A 23755-nucleotide genomic window follows, 5' to 3' on the forward strand; every position below is an offset into this window, starting at 1 on the left:
CAACACTCTGCCTTTGCAATGCCTCCCAGTCCATCTCAGCTGCTATCAAACTCTGCCTCAGAACAGTCATGTGTCCTGGTGAGAACTGCGTAAGATTCCTACCTACGTGTCTATACTTTTGGACCATTTGGGGCCAGTTTTGTTTTGTTTGAGATGGAGTCTCACCGTGTTGCCTAGGCGGAAGTGCACTGGTCCAATCTGGGCTCACTGCGACCTCCACCTGCCAGGTTCAAGCGATTCTCCTGCCTCAACCTCCGGAGTAGCTGAGATTACAGGCACGCACCACCATGCCTGGCTAATATTTGTAGTTTTAGTAGAGACAAGGGTTTCACCATGTTGGCCAGGCTGGTCTCGAGCTCCTATCCTCAGTTGATCCACCTACTTTGGCCTCCCAAAAGTGCTGGAATTATACCCATGAGCCACCACGCCTGCCAGTTTGCTTTTCATCCAACTCAAGAGAGTACCTGGAATAGAAAAAAATGAGTAGGTCAAAAATTTGGGGGCATGAAAATTGGTGGTATCTATATGCAATAAAGCCTAAATAACATCTTTCTAACTGCTTAATTACCAGATCCACAATTTTTTCTTCAAAAATGCATTTTGTATGTCAAGCAGAAGTTATAATAGACACTATTCTCAACTTTAGAGCTTCTCTACACTGGCACATCGCTACCATCCACTGTGATTGGGGCCCCGCCATTCTCTGAAATTTTCTCCTCTGTTCCCATCCACTGTGTGGCTCACATGAGGGTGGGTGGGAGGGCTTCACATCTTCCTCATCTTTCATTCACTGACAAATGCTGAGCACTCAGGTTTTTTGTTTGTTTTTGTTTTTGTTTTTTAGGGAGTCTCGCTCCATCACCAGGCTGGAGTGCAGTGGTGTGATCTTGGCTCACTGCCACCTCCACCTCCCGTGTTCAAGCGATCTCCTACCTCAGCCTCCCAAGTAGCCATGACTACAGGCACCCACCACCACACCTGGCTAACTTTTTGTATTGTAGTAGAGATGGGGTTTCACAATGTTGACCAGGATGGTCTTGATCTCCTCACCTCGTGATCCGCCCACATAGGCCTCCTGAAGTGCTGGGATTACAGGCGTGAGCCACTGCACCCGGCCATTTTGCTCTTAATAGATCTAAGATGCTACCTGCTTGAAACCCCTTGATGACCCAGTCCCATAGAACCATCAGAATGAGACATGCATGAGTCAAAGCACGTGATTTCTTAGTTGAATGACATGTCTCTTTCCTAAGGCCAGAAATTCTTTGAGGAAAAGGACTATGATCACACATAGAAGATACTATTAAATACGTAATAAAGCTAAACAGAAGCATTTGCATTCATTCAAAGTTAAAACCGACGGTTTGTAAGGAAGCTGATCTCAGAACTTGACTAAATTTTTACCAGCCATAGCAAACCACTTTTTTGTAGGTAATGAACATTAAAACATCCATTTACTGAGATAACAATTTTTCTGGAGTTTGTTAAACTTAGCTTATTTTTGATCTCCTAATCCAGCTGTAGTTTCACAGAAATAGTGTAAACTTTTAACAATAAATTTTATATCTCTCAGTTTTAATCCAGAATCTCAGCTGTCATATCACAGGAATCACGTACAGTGTGAATAAGGAATTTCTACCCCATGCTTATACACAGAAAGAAAACTATGCATCTGCTTAAACATTTACTACTTAAAGATAGGCTTTGAATTCTTACTTATTCCTCAGGAACTCCTCAGAAATTTGCACTTGATTTGAATTCCCATTGAATCACCTGTAAATGTTAACTTTGAAAATGCAACATCAAAGCCAGCTTATAATAGATTGCTGCCCCAAGACTGTGTCAACGACTGTGCATTTGTGTGTCAGGAAGAGGCAGTACATCTAACTTCATGTTTCAGTGGTTCGGGGTATTAGGTCTTCTTTATAGTTGGCTGAAGTGTTAGAGCAATAGGATTTACAGAGGCTCAGAGTTATTTCTCCTTCTAAAGTCTCTTTTATTAAACTCCTTCGAATTTTTTTTAAAGTTTTATTAACCTTCCATGGAGATGAAATATAAAAAAATTCTTTATTCTGAAAAATAAGAATAATATTTTTAATAACCGCACCCTATGTGTTCCCTTTTCTTTATCAGAAGCATGTGTCTCTTCCTGCATTGCATCATTCCACTGAGGCAGGAAGCTAATCCATGAGGTGTTGAGTCCCTAGGAAGAAGAAAGTATCAGGTAGAGGAAGTCCAAATTGACAGTGAGTAGGAGACTGCCTGCTTCTAGCCTAGAAAAGTATGGGGAAGAAAAAGAGTGACTGAGGTACAAGAAGATGGGATATAAATCCTGTCCTCCGCTGATTCACAAAAAGAAGAGGTTGTAGAGATTTCCATAGTGTGGGGAACCCTGGAAAATCAAGACTAGTGACTGCCTTCTCAACTGTGCCCTGAGAAGACCACAGGCTTGTTTCTAGGTGAGAGATCATCAATGGTGCAGCACTGATAGATGGAGAGAATTAGACAAATAGGCTTGAGTTCACACTGTTGAATGTGGCTCATGTCCTGACTATGGTGTGCAAGAGAGCCAGAAATCTGTATACCCCAAATGATGAAATGTCAAGGTGCTAAAAGGGTCAGGGGATTTATATCCTCTTGGAATTGAGATGGAGACACAGACTGTTGAGAATTAGCTACCAGAGGTAAAGAACCGAGATCATGGATTACAGTTCTGGGTACAAACTGCCTCGATGGGGTCAAACTCCACCCCCAGTGCAGCCCAGCCCAGCCAGCTGCGGGGTCAGCACATGGCTCTGAGGTCCCTCCCATTGCCATGAGGTCACCTAAGGGCCCTCATATGTATGAATAGGAGTGGGTGAGTTGGGTCAGTGACAGTTTCACAGATTGAACATTATGCAAAAAGGTCTAATAAGTATAAAAGGTCAGTTTACAACCCCAAACACTGATATATTAATTGGAAAGTTAGATAGCACTCCCTGCCACTAGTCAACACACAACAGGATAAGGGCATATAAGAAAGGTTATATCAGGCCGGGCATGGTGGCTCATGGCCTGTAATCCCAGCACTTTGGGAGGCCAAGGCAGGCAGATCATGAAGTCAAGAGATTGAGACCATCCTGGCTAATGTGGTGAAACCCCGTCTCTACTAAATATAGAAAAATTATCTGGGTGCGGTGGCACGCATCTGTAGTCCCAGCTACTCGGGAGGCTGAGGCAGGAGAATCGCTTGAACTCGGCAGGCAGAGGTTGCAGTGAGCTGAGATCATGCCACTGCACTCCAGCCTGGTGAGAGAGCAAGACTCTGTCTCAAAAAAAGAAAAAGAAAAAAGAAAAAAGCTAGACTATTTTTTATACTTTGGAGTAGTGGAGTTTGAAATTTTTCTACCTTCCTACCTACATGTCAAGTTCTCTTTATGGAGTTATCCATACCCAACATCAAAATGGTGTGCATTACATATACATGTTTGGTAAATATTTACTAAATGACTCAGGGAATGCCATCACTGATTCCGTGCTATGGAGTTACAGAAGGCAATAAAAACCAACAGCTCATGCCCCTTCCCTTTTTTCTCATCAGAAGCAGAAGCATTTTGATGAGGGATTAGGTAGTTGGACATGATACTGTTACCTTTTTTAATGAAATGTCACACATGCTTTGTCTTTATTATTTGTGACTGCTCCTATAATTTGTTTGGGCTCCTGTAACAAAATATCACAGACTGTGTAACTTATGAAAACCAGAAATTTATCTCTCACAGTTCTGGAGGCTGGAAGTCCAAGACAGAGGTGCTGGCAGACTCAGTGTCCAGTGAGAGCCTGTTTCCTGGTTCATAAACAGCTGTCTTCTCATTGTATCCTCTCATGGTGGAAGGGGAAGGGAGCTCTCTCTGGGGTCTCTCTCTCTCTTTTTTTTTTTTTTTTTTTTGGAGTGTCACTCTGTGGTTAGGCTGGAGTGCAGTGGCACAATGTTGACTCATTGCAACCTCCGCCTCCCGGGTTCAAGTGATTCCCCTGCCACCGGGATTACGGGCACTCACTACCATATCTGGCTAACTTTTTGTATTTTAGTAGAGACAGGGTTTCACCATGTTGGCCAGAATGATCTAGAACTCCTGACTTCATGATCCATCTGCCTTGGCCTTCCAAAATGCTGGGATTACAGGCATGAGCCACCTCACCTGGCCTGGGGTCATTCTTATAAGGGCACTCATTCCGTTGATAAAGGCTCTACCCTCATGGCCTAATCACCCCCCAAAGTCTCCACCTTCAATACCATCATCTTGGTGATTAGGTTTTAATATATAAGTTAGAGGTGGGGGAGACGAAAACATTCAGTCGATAGCAGCCGCCTTCAAGTTCTCAGATTCAGTGAAATATGCAAGATGGACACTTGTAACTCCAAACTCAAATATGGAGGGTAGATGTGATTTACAGTAACTATTTTACTAGGGACAGTCTCACCTGAGGACAAAAAGGTGCACATACCAAAGCAATGGGAACAGATCTTACAGGGAACTGTAAATGCCTAAGGGAGTTGCCAGGGATGACTTCCTTGTCAGGTAGGCACGCAGGAGCTGCTGCTCATAAATGGGGAGTCCAAAGAAAGAAGTCAAAACAGCATATAGAATCCTCCAATTCAAGAACTGTGACCTCATTTACAGGATTTAGTAAAAAGGCAGTGTCTTCACTCTCTCCTTCCAACCACAACTGAAAGGGAGGAAGGAGGGCAGAAAACAGGGAGGGAAGGAGGCGCCCTGTCAGAGGAGACCACCCAGCCCATCCCTTCTGCTCCCAAAGCCACCATAGCCACAGGCCTAGCCCACCCAGGCAGAAGGGAAAAGACAGAGGTTATTAGGAATTCGATGGAAGGTTTTAAATAAACAGGACTGACTCTTCAGAACCCAAATGAGACACTTCAAAAAACCAAGAGACAGAAAAGTCAGAGAATCAAGCTGAGATGTCATTAAACATCCCCGCTGCCCAGAATAGAGAATGTGGTTGACAAGATAATTAGAAAAAATAAAACTGTTTCACGTTTGTCCTCAAAGAGTTTAGATTTCTCATTAAACTGGTTATATGAGGCTCATGACTCCAACATCTTATGGTTACTTTCAAAATTAAATGCGGTTAAAGTCATGAGACTAATGCCTACAAGGCACTTAATACATGCTATTAACATTCTTCCTCTCTTCTTCTAAATGGTTTCTGGTATCTTTTAATCTTTATTTACCTCCATGAAATAACATTATGTATGTATACATTTATAGATATAAAGTCATTTACAGAAGAGTTTTAATATAAAATTACCGTATATATCTGTGTATATGTGCACGTATGTGTGTGTGTGCATGCATTTGTTTTTATGTGTGCATGTGTGTGTTTAAATGAAATGACACCCCACTGTCGTCTTCATCTCTTTTCTAGAGATGAGACTGGACCTCTCTACTTTGATCCAGAAATAGCATTGGCCTACAGTTGTCTTAGAAAAGGTCAAGGGAGAGGGGACATTCTAGGTCCAAAAAAAAAAGAAGAAAAACAAGTGGGAGAGTCAAAGTGTAAAATTGGTAATGAATACAGTCTTTTGAGAAAGGAATAAGAGACCCAGTCACGCTAAAGCAGAAGATTCCTGCTGGAGTTAAACTGAGACAAAGTTGGGTGAATATGGAGGATTAATGTAGGAGAATTAAGACTTGATTCTGTGGGCACTAGTTTGCCTCCTTCCTTCCATTCCTCCCTCCTTCCCGTCCTTCTCTCCTTTCTTCCCTCCCCTCTTTTTTCCTACTTTCTCGCCCTTCCTTTCTTCTTTCTTCCCTCTCCCTATTTCTTTTCTGTAAGCACCAACAGATAAATTTTCTACAAATGAACTCACTGAGAAGTTGAACACGTAAAGCAGAAGAAGGAAAAATTATCCTGGTTGAAGAAGGGAGGAGGGGCCCAGAGATTTCTCTACTCAGAACCCCCAGGGTGCCTTCTGCAGAACACCTAAAAGCCCTCTAGAGAAAACACATTTGCAACAAAAAAGTACCACAGCAGTCAGTGCCAAATTCTTGCTGTTATTTCTTTTTAATAACATAGTGATAAAATAATTAGCTCAGTACAAAGGTGAAACATGATGTGGAGGGCCAGGGACAGCACTTGTTGGGGTGACTGTGCGCAGTGTCAGCATGACTAAGTTACAGCTGTGGTCCCAGATCTCTCTTCTCTGCATGGTTCTGGGTTGGAGTGGCAACAAGAGATTCTTGTGTGGGATTCGAAAGGCAAAAATGAAGCACAGTTGTGTTAATGATCGGCTTTTGGTGCCTGGTGCGGCTCACACATGCTGCCATGAGCCCACGGTAATTCCAGTTCCTGCCACATCTCCTTCAGTTTCTCAGATGACTACTGGGCTAGCTGTATATTTAGCTCCTGAGACAGTGCTGTGACAGACCCATCACATCCTGGAATTCCGCTGCTTAGAGGAACAAGAAAAAGATGTGGGTTTCAGTTTTCCCTTGCTTTCTTACACAGCACAGACATCATTTCTTCCCAACTACTTGTTCTACTGAATTCAAGCTCAAACACTAGAGGCAGGATCAAAGGAGTAAAGTCACATCTCCGTAATGAACCCCTTCTTCCATACCCTCTCCTGTGTTTCTCCTGCTCTGACAGAAGCCTGGGTAATGCCCTCAGTCTAAGGTGTGAGTGGTAATTTCCTTCCATGGTAAGTTGATCTTAAAATGATGGTGGGTCTTCCAGTTTATTTGGAGATAAAGGACTGAGGCTCAAGGATGTTGAGATCTCTTAATACTGATTTAGTAGTATGGGATACAAAGACAAGAAACAGGGATGATGAAAAATGCCATGAGTTTTCTTAGGGGGAATACGTGAAGTAATAAACAGAAGGCTAATAATTAGACTCTATGGGACTTTTTGGAGAGAGCTGGAAGCAGGGAGAGAAAGAAATCAGTGGGATTTGAAAGGCAGACATGAAGCACAGAGGAGTTGGCATACGTCTGGAAGAGAATACTGTCATGAAATTCACAGAGGCGCGTTGAAGGAGGAAAAGGTTGGTAGTTTCCAAGACTGAAAAGAGATCAAAGAATACAATCTGTATTGAGTAGGAGAAGGAGAACAGACTGGAAGAACAGCTATGATGCAAGCACTGGACATTCTGACATGCAGAAACAAGGACCCATAAGCGGCCCTACCAGATCCTATCCCTTTTCAGGGCTGGGGCTGGGGTCACTCTCTTTTTCTCACTTCAAGAGAAGAGATTTGTTTTTTGCCATTTAGCTTAGCAGTTTATCAAAGCAGTCTTACTTTCTTCTCTGAAAGTAAGAGAAATGCAAGACAATGTACTATGGTAGGGAGGTGAAAATGGAAAAAAAAAGGAATGCACTGGGCTGGCAGGAAATAGTAAACTTCCTAGGTCACATTTTCCATGTCATGTGCCATAGAAATTCATTTATTCCATCAAGAAATATTTAGTCATAATTATATAGTCTTTTTCTATTGGCTACAGTTTAGACTGGGAAAGATTTACTTGGTAGTAAATTGAACTCAGTGAAAATTTGATCAGTGATTTTGTTCTAGAGCCATGCCCAAACCCCCCAGTGGAGTACATAACATCTCAAAGAACAGAGGATAAATTACTGTTAAATTGGAGAGGACAAAGAATACAACTTCCTAGGTGTAGAAATCTTAACCCAAGCAAAGAAACAGCTTGTGTGCAAAGAAGGTGATCATTCACGTGATTTTCGCTGAAATCTTCTTGAACTTAACTGCTGCTTACCTCATTAATTATCCCCTATACACATGATGGATGGCATGTGTGACCCATTACCGTGTGCATACACTATGCTGTGCCAGAAGCCCAAGATCTCACTGTAACTTTGTACCTTTCTTTCAGGTTGGAGGAAGTATATTGGAATATAGGTAACAGACAGATTTTCTTAATAGAAATAATCTTGAACCTACTCAAACATATGAAAAAGGTAAATTATTTGCACATATTGTCACTAAACCATTATTATTACAGAAATACCCGACAGTTGATTATCATCAGGCAACAGTGTTCTGCAACTTTCTAGCTGAGAACTGGTGGTTTCTAAAAAAGAAAACTAATATTTCCTTCTGAGACTTCAGAAGACCACCTATATTGTCCATGTGGAAGGCACAAGGTGTCCCACTGACTGAACGAATCCTGTGTCTTGGATAGCTGCTAGCTGCTTTAGTAATTAGTCTTCCAAAAACACAACCACAGGCACTCACTGGCATCTTTATGAGACTTCCAAAGCACCTGGATATAGAGGCTGAAAATGTTGTTTGTTCTGGAAAGGCCAAATCTTGGACGATGGAGCAAGCTTGGAGACATGAAGCTGCAGAAATGCATGCTTTCTCATTGGCATCTGTTCCTGTCTAATTCTCAATAAAAGTGTCCATTAAAACGCCAAATAACACCAATGCAAAGAGAACACATGTCAGGAGGAGAGGTTAGTCAGGTTCAGTTCACACCTGTGGGTCAGCTCACTCCAGGTTCTCCCCCCACATGCAGATGAGTCAGAATCTTAGGAGTTAAAGATCAAAAAGACCTAACAGCTCATTTTATCCAGCCCCAGGCACCAATGCAAGAATGCCCTGGGTCTCACTTTGGAGGGTCTGGTTTTGTGTGTTTGGGGTGAGGACAGCTCTCTTTGAGATCGCACTGCTTGTGCAGAAGGAAATTCTGATCTCCCAAGGAGGCAGAGGTGGGCATTGTACAAACAGAAAGAGCTTTTAAATGTGCAAAGCCCTTTATTTTCAGGGGGCTGAAAGAACTTTTTCCATGTGTACTGTTAAGAAAAAAAAATGCTATTTAAACAAAACCTGACTGCAGCTGTGTCTGCTTTCTTGGCCAGTGACATAATTCATCTTTGGGGTAAATAGTTCTTTTGTTTCAGCCTATTTTTGCTCCCCCACCCCAACCCATGGGGGAAAAAACGAAGACCCGTGCACACAGCATGAATGAGTTAGTATGAGACTAAAAGTATAAACGGACACACAGACACACCTAAAAGATCTAAGATGCACTTTAACAAAATAAGATAAATTTTTGGTTTTCTTGGGAATTCAGAGGGAAGGCTTCAAGGGTGTGAGAAAAGGTACCAGAGAGATGTAAGAAAGCTCTGAAGCAGCAGTTCTCAAACGTGGCTGAACACTAGAATCACCTGGGTAACTTTAAAAATGTTGGTGATCCCACCCCAAATGCTTCTGATTTAATTGGTTTGGGGTAAGGCTTGTGCACCAGGATTTTTGGAAACTCTCTAGGTGATTCTAATATACAGCAAAGACTGAGAACCATGATGTAAAGAGACTGAAGCAGAAGGTTCCATAGATGGATGCAATCTATAAGAGGGTCTCTCAGGAAGTAGCTAATACATTTGTAAAACTATAATGTTTGACATTAGATCGGAAATTGTCCTCTTCTCTATAATATAATCAATTCTGACCACCTACCTGCTAAACATCATTAAAGCTCTCATCATCAGGGGCTCTGTGGGAAAGAGGAAGACAGGTTCCCGTGAGTGGGACAGAGCAGGGCAGAAGTGAGATCTCAGCTCTGGGAACTGTGATTGAAGGAGGCAGGGGCACTGGGAATTCAGAGAGGCAGAAACTCACAAAGTGAATGTGAAAATGGAACACCCACCCCTCTGCCTAACCCTAGAGATTTGGGGGAAAATGCTGTCATATCCCAAGACATTTCTATTTAAATGTTAATGGGAAGGAAGACAAGGGCAAACCAAAGATTGAAAATATCCAGACAACAAAGATTTGGGTTACCAGACCATCTTGGGGTGTGGGGAGTGGACTTCATGATTATTATTGTGGAGAAAAAGAAAATCAAACAAAAAGGAAAGGCACTACAGAAAGTCCCTGGTCAAGGCAAGATATGACGTTGAGTATTTGACTCTCAGATTTGGATTCTTCTCATTAGATTCTAGAACCCCATGATCTGGTGATTATGTCCCCTTACTGCCAGGGGAGTTAAAACTAGAGCTCTGGAAATACAGACTGACTTGGCAAGTCAGCCAGACTTCATGTTACGGAGACAGTGCTGGGCACAAACCAGGAAGATTACGATCTAAAGCAGATCATGTATTCATGTCCACAAGTGAAAGCAAATTCTGTAATTGTTATAGACCAACATATCATTATAGACCAACAAAGGTGTGTGTGTGTGGGGGTGGGTGCGTTTTCAGGAAAAGAACTTTGCTTTGAGGTGGGCATGCATGAGTCAAAGGAATAAAAAGGAAGTAAAGAACATGGAAATTCCTCAAGTGACATAACTGACCGCTGGTAATATGTCACAAACAGCTCTGTTCAGAGTAGATTTTACTGAAACTATGTGAATTTTTAAAAATGAGATTCTAGGGAGAACTGATTCTGTTTTCTCAGCTCACAATTATCTTCAGATTCTTTTTTCCTTCTTCCTGTCCTTGTTTTTTGTTTGTTTTTTTTGGGCACTGTTCTGTGAAATTCACAGATACGAATTTTAAAATTTCAAGACATCATATGTTCCAAATGTACTTCTTTGCAACTACCTAAAACTTTGCTTACAAAGGGCCATGAAATCAACTGATGCATTTCTGACTATACTAGATGTATTAAATGAGATAAATGTGAAACCACCAACTTAGATATGGTACCCAATAGGTGCTCCCTACACATGTATTTAATCCTAAGTCTCACTTCTGTGCACCAAATTTGCTTAGGTAGATTGCTGGGTCAGAGAACACATATATATTTTATAGGTAGACATTGCTAGATCCCTTTCCACAAATGCCAAACCAATTCACTGTCCTCAACATAGTGTTTAAGAATACCATTCACTCGTGTCCTGCCCTTTGCCATATGTTTATAAATTTTCACTTTTAAACTAGTTATTTTGATAATGCATACAGACTCACTATGCTAAAAAATATTCATGCTTTTACCTTAGGATCTTTGTGAGATTGAAAACAATTTTTGAAGACATTGACTACACCGACGTGAGTCATTGAACAAACATTTAGTAAGGTCCATGTCTCTTGATTTACACAATGAAGAAACTAAACAGCATGGCTTTCATCATCAGCCCTTGAAGATGCTGATGATAATCATGACGTTCCTTATGCCACCGGAGACTCCTTAGCCAAGGCCCTGCTCCTCGAGGGTGAGCAAATAAACACGTTTATAAGAAACAGATGGTTATACGAAGATTTTCCACTATAACAAATAGTATGTCAAGATGATGACCTTTTTCTCCAAGTACTGCAAAGATCTGGGATTTCCTTTGGTGTGGATGGTAAGTCAGACAGACCTCCAATCCAAGCGTGCAAATGATGAAGATAAGGAAGAGGAATTGCCCAAATAGTTTAAATTCCAACTTTCTGATTATATCTAGATCTGATGGTATCTAAAATAAGACTTATACTCATGCTTCATTTCTTCCCAATTTTGGTTGATTCCCCTTTGATAGAGGGACAGATTTTCTACTCTGAGATGTTCCTTTGATAGATACTTTACTTTTGCAAAGTTCTGACTTAGAAAAAAGAAATCAGAGTATTTCCGGGCAGAAACAGGCCTAAAAATAGCCTTGCAACATCGATAGGAGTGAAGAAAATTTTTATGATTTTCTTGCCTAAGGAAAAGCAATTCATGGAGGTCAGAATTATTTACATGCTGATATATATGATTAAGATGCAGCCCCTCATATCCCTTCACCATCCTCTACCAATCTGACGCAACTCGGGGGAAACAACCTGACTCTTCATTTTCTTCCCAAATATTGTGACCTAGATCTTAAGAGCAAAACCATTTTTAGCTATGGTAGGGAATTGTAGGGTTTCACTGTCATACTAATTAGAAATTTGGAATTTCATAATTACAAGGTACTGGTAAGGGAAGCTTAACCCACATATGTAGTTTTTAAATTCCAATGTGGGCCGGGTGTGGTGGCTCACACCTGCAATCCCAGCACTTTGGGAGGCCAAGCCAGGTGGATCACGAGATCAGGAGTTCAAGACCAGCCTGACCAGCATGATGAAACCCCATCTCTACTAAAAATACAAAAATTAGCTGAGTGTCTTGGTTCACACCTGTCATTCCAGCTACTCAAGAGGTTGAGGCAGGAGAATCGCCTGAACCCAGGAGGCAGAGGTTGCAGTGAGCAGACATTGCACCACTGTACTCCAGCCTGGGGGACAGAGCAAGACTCCATCTCAAAAAATATATATATATATATATCCAATGTGTTTCATCTACAGAGTAAATGTATTACTTCCTGGGTTCTTAAGACAAAAAGATACTTTCCACTGAGTTCTAAGAGGGCTTTAATTCCTGCATTTAGGTCTAATTGCTGTTTCCATAGCCTCCTGCTACCTGATATGACTACTCTTATTCCTGATCCCACAGCCATACTTTGTGTTATTTGAAGATACACATTTTCTGTCATAATAAACCAAGAAAAATCATGGCAACACTGAAAACTATGCCCAGCAGGCAAGGTAGTGACACAACTCTAGAGGAACTTCTGCTAAGTTTAAGATCAGTGGAGCTGGGTTGAGAAAACCATACGCAGATCTACTTCAAAGGCCACCAGGAGAGAGTATTTCTAATAAATCAGAGAGAAGACTGGGTGTGGGGGCTCACGCCTGTAATCCCAGCACTTTGGGAGGCCAGGGTGGGCAGATCACGAGGTCTTGAGTTCAAGACTAGCCTGGCCAAGATGGTGAAATCCCATCTCTACTAAAAATACAAAAATTAGCTGGGCACAGTGGCAGGCGCCTGTAGTCCCAGCTCCTCGGGAGGCTGAGTCAGGAGAATTGCTTGAACCCAGCAGGCAGAGGTTGCAGTGAGCCGCGATCGGCCACTGCACTCTAGCCTGGGTGACAGAGTGAGACTCCGTCTCAAAATAAATAAATAAATAAAATAAATAAAAATAAATAAATTAGAGAGAACATGAAAGAGTGGCTTGAGGGTGATATTTTTCCATCACTCATTGTCCCAGCATCTGTTCCAACCCGGAATCAACTTAGCTAATCTTCTACCTCATGCACAGGTGCTGCTTTCTGATATGGCCAAACTGGAAAGCTGAGGCAAGTGTTAATAAAGTGCTGGAAAGAGGCTGATTTCAGAAAATCAATCAAAACATAACCCACATTGAAGACATAGTCATCAATATTTAGATGCCAAATTACAGATACCACTTATAACTATAAAACAAACACAGAGAAATTAATAAAAATCAATGAAACTTTTTAATGTCTTTTTGGACTTTGATAGATCAATTAGACAAAAGTAAATGAGCACAGTAAAAAAATTAAGAATTTAATTTTTTTTAATATTTTGAATTTATATATAAAGATTATATTGCATTTCAAGCATCTATAGAACATGGATGAAAGTCGACCATATATCATGACGTTAATAAAAGCTTGTTATAAAAAGCTCTTACGAGAATTTTTCCAAAGAAAAGAAATTCCTCAGAGTTCTAATGTTCATAATGTACAATGAAATGATTGCCTCCAAAGATTTATGCCAATTTAAATGTTATTTGTAATGTCCGTAGCTAGAAGTCAGCTAGTAGGAAAGCAGTCTTTGCAGAGTTTATGCTAAGTCTGCTATCATACCAAATAAAAAAATGATCCCAAGGTATCAACTATCTGGATTTCCATTATACTAAATTGTCTTTTCTCCTGATTAAGTCAATGAAAATAGTCATACTCAGCTAAAATAAATTTAGAAAAAAAAAAAGTCCTTCTGTATAGCTGTTGCTAGAAGATACTCTGCGCTAAAATTGAAATAGTCTCAGGACCATGGGATTATCATCTTGGTTCACTTCACACCTAGACAACTTGATGCAAATCTTACCTATGCGTAGAACGGGTTCATTGAGAAAGCCTGGGGGAACAATGTCTAGCTCCCAGACTAACCAATCACAGCAACACATTAATTCTAAATAGAGTCAAGTTGATATTTTTCAATGAACTACTCACTTTCCAATTTATGTCAGAGAGCAGTTGGTCTTGTTATTAGGCAAATTCATAAGTTCCAGTCTTCAGCTTTTCGTAGTCATTGTTGATATGCTGTGGGCCTAATCAGGGCCCATGGAAAAACTGCAGGTATTGACATTTTGAAGCAGCAGCTTTCAGTGTCTTTCAAGGCTCCAAAATACAGCTTGAAAGGAAAAAAAAAAAAAGGCACTCAGATGAACTTAGAAGAATGCCAAAGGGAGAGAAATGAGGGAAAAGAAAAATGGGAATGTGTGCAGAATGATAAATTGACTCTACGTCAAATGAAATAGATTTTGAAATAACTGTGAAAAGTGTAAAATGTCTGAGCATAAAGACCCTGCCACTGACAAAAGATGAATAAATGGGGCACTTCAAAGAAGGAATTTTCCAGCTGTGGCTCACAGGAATCTTCAAAAGCTGTTCCATATGAGATAGCAGGAAAATATTTTAATAATACATAGAAACAACTAATTTACACCCCATTATAAAGAACAAACAGAGATGGTGTTGGCTGCTTTTTAAGACATTTACCTTTTGAATTATTATCACTTAAATCCAGACAAGGAAAACTTGAGTGTGATTTTTTTTTTTTTTTTTGGATTTCCAGGAGAATGAGCATAAAGTAATTCTCAATAATCACTGGGCAAATACCTGACAGATGACACAGAAGTGAGAAGAACAGACACTGAGCCCTGCGGCCTTGATTTGGGCATAAAAGGAAAATGTTTTATGCGCTCATGTGTTATGAGGGATGAAACAAGTCTCTCAAATGTGGGCAGGGGGCCATGTCTCTGAAACTAGAGATGAAGTCAAGAGCCAGAGTCAGGTAGCACCTCCTGTGCTCACTCTCAGCTCAGCGCAATTCCCTTCTTCAAGGCTTCCGTATGACTTGGCTAAGCTACTCTCATCATTCACACAGCAGGGCTTCCACCCGTTGTGTTGGAATCTCCGATCACCTGTTCTAGTGGAAAATCTTTTCTCTGATGCAGCTGATATGGTCTTCTCATGGTCGTCTTCATCCCCTGAACTCTGCACTCAGATCCAAACTAGACTGGCCATTGACCAGAAAAGAAGCCATCCAGTATTCTCCTAAAAGGACATCGTGACCAAGACCACTAGACTCAAACGCATGCAGTCACACAGGGACCCATGCTCAGAAGGGCTGGACTGAGATTTAATGCTCTGCAGTATCTGTCTTCACGGTCTTGATGATTTTATCAATGAATTGTTATTTTGCAAGTGGCGGCTGATGGAACCAGGGAACGTGCTCTGGCAACTTATAACTTCAACTCACATCTTGTCACTCTTTCCACTGCCTCCTAACCTCCCAAGGATGGGTTTCTGATTGCTTGATCTCTGTCTCCTGGCCCCCAGGCTCTGCCCTGCCTCCTCCCCTGACCTTCCACACGTCGACGGTGGCTGCTGTCCAAGTGGCAGCTGGGCCATGTCAACTGAGGGGAGGAAGCCTCTGCCTTTTGCCATCACCCTCTGTCCCCCGGAATGGGCCAGGCATATGCATGCCCTGTCATTTCTGAGAAAGGGAATTTTGGCAGCAGCTCCCAACCCAGGTGGCTCCATGGTAGCCTTTCACCCACCTTCTGTTCAGGTACAGAGTTTACAATCCCTTGAGGATGACCCGAACACAGTTAATTGGAGCTGTCGGAGATAGATTTCCCTGCCTCTGGCAGGTGCCTCACATTATTTAGCTAGATCTAAAGAAATCCTTCTATACCGAGTCTCTACTTAGAGACCCATGAAAAACAAGAAACTGATAACTTTGTGTTTTAAAACGCTGAATCCCTGGGGAATTTTAATTCAAAAGTTCTTTATAGACCAGGAACGGTGGTTCACACCTGTAATCCCAGCACTTTGGGAGGCCAAGGTAGGTGGATCACCTGAGATCAGGAGTTCGAGAACAGCCTGGCCAATATTGTAAAACCCTGTGTCTACTAAAAATACAAAAAATTAGCTGGATGTGGTGGCAGACACCTGGAGTCCCAGCTACTCAGGATGCTGAGGCAGGAACATCACTTGAACCTGGGAGGTAGAGGTTGCAGTGAGCCGAGATCATGCCATTGCACTCCAGCCTGGGCAACAGGTGTAAAACTCCATCTTAAAAAAAAGTTCCTTGTATAAAGCTGAAAATTGGTACTACATTATTATTACTTACAGATACTAGTTCTACCATCTAGAACAAAGCAAACAAGCCTGTGTCTCTCTTCAATAGAATAACTTCCAATATTTGAAAACTGAATATCATATTTTCCCTATTCCTCAGGAAAACCATTCTTATTTTGTTCAGCTTTGCTAAGTATAGAGGTATCAACACTTCTTTCCAGACTGGCTAAATTCCTTTAAAATCTCTCTTGTCACTTAGAGTGATATATGATACACCAGATTTGCTCTGACAAATATATAGTTCAACAGGAAGATTCCTGCCTCCACCTGGACAATAGGATTTACATTATCACTTGTAATAACAGCCTCATGGTAATGGCTAACATTGAGTTTGTAGTTAATTAAAGCCCCAGGGCCGACATAAACTCAAATGTGTCTTGCCCCATCCTTTACTGATAGAATTGATTTTTTAAATCTATGCACTGGACTATGCTTTTATTTCTATTAAGCTTTATCTTTCATGATTTGACTGCATTCTCTAGTCAAATGAGGACTCTTAAATCTCCATGTTTTTGTTATCCGACCTTGTTCCAAGCTCTGTGTTAACAGCCAGTTGTAAACACCCTTTCATATAAATGTCACTCGTTTACTTATTCAAATATACATTGAATTGATAAAAGGAGTAAGAACTGCACTGGTGCTGGAGTCAATGATGAGCAGAACTGGTTACCACATTCATGGTGCCAATGGTCTACTGATGGTGAAGACATGAATCAAATATCGCACAGGTGAGTGTGGTTAGAGCTTTGGTCAGCAGAGGCCATGAAGACATGAAATGGGAGGAATTTATCTCGTCTGGGAGGGCAGGGAAAGCTTTTCTGAAAGAGTGAAGACAGGATAGAGAGCTAAACAGAGCTGTCCAAGAGGACTATAACGGAAGCCACACATATTATTTTAGATAATCTAGTAGCTACATTAAAACATATAATTTTAAGTGAAATTAGACTGAGGGACATGAGAGGGATTGGGAAGATGCTGGTTACAGAGCACAAAATTTCAGCCAGACAGGAGGAATATGTTCAAGAAATCTATTGTACAACATGGTACAATAGCTGTATAGTTAAAAATTGCCACCAGGCATGGTAGCTCAGCACTTTGGGAGGCTGAGGCAGGAGAATCACTTAAGCACAGGTGTTCAAGACCAGCCTGGACAGCACAGAGAGACCGCATAACTACAAAAAATTTAAAAATTAGCTGGGCATTGTGGTGCATGCCTGTTGTCCCAGTTACGCAGGAGGTTGAGGTGAGAGGTTGCTTGAGCCCAGATGTCCAGGCTCCAGTGAGCCGTGTTGGGGTGCCACTGCACTCTGGCCTGAGCAGTACAGGAAGACCTTGTCTATAAAAGAAAAAGGAAAATTGCCGAAAGACTAGATTTTAAGTGTTCTAATTACAAAATTAAGTATATGAGGTGATTCTTATGTTAATTACCATTTTACAGTGTATATTACAACATAAAGTTGTACATCATAGGTGTAAGCAATTTTTATCAGTTAAAAAATAAAACAGAAAAAAAGAATTAAAAATATGTCACATTCAAAATAAAGAACAGGGGAAAGGGAACAAAATCTAGGGCAAGAATTTTGAGTAATGAGATCCTGTGACTTCTTTATTAAAGCTTTTTCTAGAGTTGTTAGAGCTGTTTTGCCAAAAAAGAAAGAAGTGAAATTAATTTTAATAATATATTACACCTAATCCATTACATCCAAAATATCATTTCAGCATATAATCAATAAAAAGTTATTGAGGTATTTTATGTCTTTTTTTTTGCATTCAGTCTTTGAAATCTAGAGTCTATTTTACAATTTAGACAAACCACATTTCAAATGCTCAATAGCCACATGTGGCTTGTGGCTTCAACATGGGCAGTGCAGCTGAAGCTAATGAGGTGAGAAGTGGAGGGGGGCCCTCCAGCAGAGGGGACTGTGTCTGTCCTGACTTTCTGGCAGAAAGAACAAGACCTGTGAGAGAGAGAACACAAGTCAGTGTGGAGCAAGATGAGAGTCAGGAAGTAGCTGGGCCTGATTCAGCAGGCCTTCAAGGATGTGCTCATTAATTTTATCTCTATCTCAAGCTAGGCAAGGTGGCTCACGCCTGTAATCCTAGCACTTTCGGAGGCCAAGGCAGGTGGATCACCTGAGGTCAGGAGTTCGAGACCAGTCTGGCCAAAAAGGTGAAACCTACTCTCTACTAAAAACACAAAAATTTGCTGAATGTGGTGGTGGGCACCTATAATCCCAGCTACTTGGGAGGCTGAAGCAGGAGAATCACGTGAACCCCGGAGGCAGAGGGTTCAGTGTGCAGAGATTGCACCATTGCACTCCAGCCTGGGCAACAGAGCCAAACTTCGTCTGAAAAAAAAAAAAAATTATCTTTATCTGGATGTAATGCTGAGCCAGTGAAGGATTTTAAGCAAGCATACGACATGGTCATATTTAAAAACCTCCCTTACCTTCTATGTTTTCATACAGATTATTGGTAGAAGCACTGAGTTCTTTGACCAACTACAGAAGGCCGGCACTATTCACTGCTTGGACTGATTATGATGTACTAAACTGTAGACCTCAAAAGGTAAAATACATCTTTTCCAACCACCAGAGTGCTGACATATAGTAAGTCCTCAATATGTATGTGTTGTGTAAATAATGAATAACAATTGAGGTCTTCCCCAATAGGCTACTTTCCAAGCACACACAGTTGCTTAAAGTCAGATAGCTCAGCTGTTTCCATGAGAAGCAAGTCGGTCCTTCCCTGAGGCTTCCAAAGTCACAGCTCTCATAACCCTGCATCCCTGACTCACCCCACAAAAGGTCTTCTTCCCTCTCAGGGGTAAGAGTTGCTGCCAGTTACAAAACAAACAAACAAAAAATCTAAAGCCTATAGCCCCTTTAGGCTTATCAGAGCATACTCCCCCCAAAATCTCTATTCTGAGATTTGAGACACTTTGTCCTGTTACACCAAAACCATTAACAATGCACGGAGACAAAGTACTAAGAATGCAGAACACAAAGCTTGATTCCCTCAGCCTCCCACAGACCCAGAAGGAAAATACCAAATAGCACCTTACAGGTCAGTCTGGACAACATAGTGAGACCCTATCTTTACATAAAATTTTAAAAACTACCTAGACGTCGTGGCATGTGCCTGGGGTTCTTGGGGGCTACTCAGAAGGCTGAGGCAGGACGATTGTTTGAGCCTGGGAGTTCGAGGCTGCAGTGAGCTATGATCATGCCACTGCCTCCTTCAGCCTGGGAAATAGGGCAAGATCCTGTATCGAAAAAAGAAGAGAGGCAGAAGCAGAAGAAGAAGAGGAGGAGGAGGAGGAAGGGGGAGGAGGAGGAAGAGAAAAAGAAAGAAGAAGAAGAAAAAGAAGGAGGAGGAGGAGGAGGAAGGGGGAGGAGGAGGAAGAGAAAAAGAAGAAGAAAAAGAAGGAGGAGAAGGAGAAGGAGAAAAGAAGAAGAAGGAGGAGGAGGAGGAGGAGGAGGAGGAGAAGGAGAAGAAGAAGGAGGAGGGAGGAGGAGGAGGAGAAGAAGAAGAAGGAGAAGGGGAAGGAGAAGGAGAGGAGAAGGAGAAGAAGAAGGACAAGAAGATCTTACAGATCATCTAGCCACCCATAAGTACTTCTTTAGAGGTTCGCACCCAGGTTAAAGGGAATTTTGGCTGTGCAGAGAAGATGCAGAGATACTCCCCCCAAAATGTCTTATAAGTATTTGCATGTTTGGTTGCTGAAAGAGGAGGTGTGTTTGAGCAAGAAAAACTTGGGGAAGAACAAAGGTATTGGAGGGGCATCCATGTCTTAGGTCAGCCTGAGGAATTAGTTTTAAACTCTGAGGATAAAGAGGTTAAGGACCAAAGCAAGAGTAACTGTGTTTCTGGGTGATGTTTGAGTCTTGGTTATAGGCTCTGTGATTCTTAGGCTCATTCAGAGAATGAGATACCAATATGGAAGGGTCCTAACACATCCTGCCACAGGCTTTGAAGCATCTGGCCTTGAGAGCCAGGAGCATAGGCTCACACCTGCAGAGATGCTGTGGTTAATGATGGGCAAAGAGGCATCAGAGCAGGTTCTTACGAACAGCACTAGTGACAGAGCATTGCACGTGGCCAACTCTCCCCAAGGAAAGTGAAGCTGATGGATATTCACGTGAAGCAATGCCCAGAAACAAGCTGGTCAAATAAAATATAGAACACCCAGTTACATTTCCATTTCAGATAAACAGTGAATGATATTGTGGTATCATTCGTTGATATGTTAGGTCTGAGGCCTAACATCAGTATTATGTGCTGCCTTAACATTTAAAACTAAGAGAGTGTTGAATGACCTAGCTGCAAGTTCCCCTCTTTACTGTATTCCACAGATAAAATTTGCTGGCCAATCAGCCCTCCTTATCACAAAAAACAGGCACGGTTCCTGCTTTTCCCTAGATAATGGATTTCAGTTCCTTGCCAGCCCATGGAATTGTCCAAACAAGTCAATTTCATTCTCCTGCCAGAGACAGGGCTCACCTCACCCTCTTGATACTACAAAGTCTGCCTCCCATGGGTCCTGATATGTTTACTCCATTCCCAAGTTTAACCTCCAGGTGGCCCTGTGTGGCGTGCAGAGTTCTCCCATACCAGGTTGTATGTGATTAATAAGCTGCTGCCAATCTCGTCTCTCTAATGTCAGGTGTCATATGTTTGACCAGCCCCATAACGGTAGGATGAGAATCCTCCCTCACCAATGGAGTAGACAGGTGATCAAGGCAGATATCCCAATTGGAACATATTTGTACAAAAAAAAAAATGCATGTTTCTCTGAAATTCAAATTTACCTGAGCATTTTACAATTTTTGTACGTGTGTGATAAATCTGGTAGCCCTATCTGGAAAGTACCATAAGTAAGAGGCATAGACTTAAGAAGGAGTTGAGGTCATAGAGCCCTGCAGTGAGAGAAATTCAGACTTGAGGTTCTGGGTTTTGTTTGTTTGTTTTGTTTGGTGTTAATGCTACTTGGACCACATTTGTACCCACTCTTGTGACCTCTGGGAAACTCAGGTTAAACTTGTGTTATTAACTTGATTCTTCCCAAGAAACTGTTTTTAACTTTTAATTTTATGCGGAAATTGTTGCACATCGTCACTAATCAGTGCCTCAAAGTTGAGAAAAGAATTCCAAATTTTTGACCCATAGCATTCTTTCCATCAATGACATTTTTTCTCTGCCATTTAATTTGCACTAAAAGTTAATGGAGTTTTTTTTACGTGTTCCATCTCATTGGGTCATGGCAGCATTATACTGACTGTGTTGGAATCATAACTCAGTAGCCATTCATCTCACACGTATCTTTTTCTTTCCATTCTGTCGCTATTTAATTTTTCAAAGTCTGTCCCTACAATCAGCCATTCTGTAAACCTCTGCCAGACTAATCTTCCTAAATCTCAGCTCTGATTTTCTGTCACTTCCCGTCTCAAAACAGTAATTCACCCACAGAGTAAAAGTTACATTCTTTAAGCTGACATTTAAAATCTTAAATGTCATTTTCCAAGAATTTCTTCATACAAAATATAAATCCCAACTACCTACTGCAGTTTGTACACACTTCGCATTTTAGTTTCTCAGTTTTTCTGGCAGACCCTTCCTCACCTGATGTCCATACCCCCATAGACACCAACATTACCCATGGTATCAGACCTTGTTTCAAGGTCACCTTGAGTATCTCCAAGGTTGAATGAAAACTTTCTCCAGTGTAAGTGTCCAGAGCATATGATCTGCTTCTCTCATGATGGGTATCACTGCATTGCTCATAGCATGTTTTCATACATGTCTTTCTTCCTTGCTGGATGAAAAGGTCCATGAGTACAGGAGCCACATCTGATGTCTCTTGAAAATCTTAATTCATTGAATTGATTTGGTTTTATTTTTATTTAATAGATCAACAACTCTTTCTTAAAAGAACCTTGAGGTCTTTTTTTTCTCATCTGAAAATGAGCCCAATTTGCATATTTTCAAACTTTTGGTCCTATGGAATTCCACTACTGAGGGTCATCCAGGAGAGCTAGCCAAGCACAAGCCCCTGCTCCCTTCCTCACTCCAACAAGGGAAGCACCCAGTTTTCTGTTTCAGTATCTGGCTTGCTATACCATGTTGAAGAACAAAATAAAGCAAGAAGGAATTTACTAAGAAAACGTTTCCCAGCACCAGAATTTCTAGTTCCTCCCTACTGTAACAGTGGATGAGTCTAGACTATTATGTGTTCCTGGAGTAGGTATTTCCCTGTCTTCTGGTTCCTTCATGTGAAGATTTTCCAGTGCCAGAATGTTCTCAAGTCCCCCTCCTCTCAAGTCTTCTTCAGATTCCCAACATAATCAGTTTTATTGTTGTATTTATTGGTTTCCTTGCTTGCTTGCTGTTTTCATGCTGTTTCCTTCTGTGCTGAAAAGCACACACCTGTCTTCCTGGATTGAGGGTGAGAGAAATGTAGATGGTCTAGTCAAGCCATGCATTTTCCATCATTTTAAGTCAGTATTATTTAACTATTTGTCCAACATTCATTTAGAGAAGAGTGTGAGCCTTGTATGGGAGAAGAGGTGGCAGGACCTAGTTGCTGAGCAACGTGTCTCTTCTGTTGCTCAGTAGATTCAGTCTGGACTGAAACCTTGCAGACTTTCTGCAAGAGGGCAAAAGTCCTGTTAATAAAGCACAGTCGTCTCCTTAATTTGTAGAGTTTAGAAATTGTCAACGCAGATCATTGCTGTGCCAACCAATACTTACTGCCTTCTATTTCAGGCATAAGCTATGTTTGGTGTAAATATGACTCTCTACCTGCACCCACCCCTTCTCATAGCTTGCATGCACTGTGTATTATTTGAGAGGAAATGTGCCATTGAGGTGTGGAAAGTGCATGGGCTGTGGGAAGGAGGCCATATCCACGCTGTTCTGTTCCCTAGGCTTTCAGCCCAGACACAGTTCCTGCCATGACGAGTGATTTGCGAATGATTGCATACTCCTGGGGAGACGTGGGGAGAGACATAAAGTGAAAGCGAGGAAATGTGTTCCTAAGCTGTGTTCACCTTGTACTCACCCCAGAGAATTTTGTCACCTGGATTTCTTCCAGAAAGTTCTGACACCTTTAATTATTTCTATTCGTCCATCAGGAGCAGACCAGGTGCTACTGATGGAAGACTTAAAGCTTTGCCTTTGTGGCAAGCTAACATAATGCCAGCCCACAGATTTTTTACAAGAAGAAGAGGGATTCACTCTCAGCTTTGACCCGAGTGACCTCTGCCAACATCTCCCCTCTGGAAAGGTTGATGTATCGTTCATAGCTGAGATCTCATTTCTTTTCTTCCTTCTTCTTAGATTTCAGCTGGGATTGGTGTCTTCCCCTGGGTTTACAGCAACAGCAAAAGAAAACTCTAAAATGGCGTTCAGCTCATTATACAGAAGCCAGTTGGCCAAGTCTTGTCATCCTAAGGTGAGTGGCAATCACAGAGCAGAGATAATTCTGGGTGTATTAAGTATCATCAGCAAATCGGAGGCTTCACTCTTTCTTTCTAGTGGAATGATGAGAGAGTTGCTGTCTT

At 41.6% G+C, this 23755-nt stretch overlaps 1 long non-coding RNA gene across 1 annotated transcript in view; it reads right to left on the reverse strand.

Moving 5' to 3' along the window:
• Window positions 1-324: 324 nt before the first annotated feature.
• LOC108306456 overlaps window positions 325-23755 on the reverse strand; it is a 247495-nt gene continuing 224064 nt past the window's right edge. The window contains exons 3-4 of the long non-coding RNA XR_001826150.2: window positions 13998-14178; window positions 325-464 (exon numbers count right to left, since the gene is read on the reverse strand). This is a non-coding gene — a long non-coding RNA (uncharacterized LOC108306456). The remainder of the gene's footprint in view (window positions 465-13997; window positions 14179-23755) is intronic.

Source organism: Cebus imitator, unplaced genomic scaffold, assembly GCF_001604975.1.
Source record: "Cebus imitator isolate Cc_AM_T3 unplaced genomic scaffold, Cebus_imitator-1.0 Scaffold72, whole genome shotgun sequence".
In the NCBI taxonomy this organism is placed as follows: Eukaryota; Metazoa; Chordata; class Mammalia; order Primates; family Cebidae; genus Cebus; species Cebus imitator.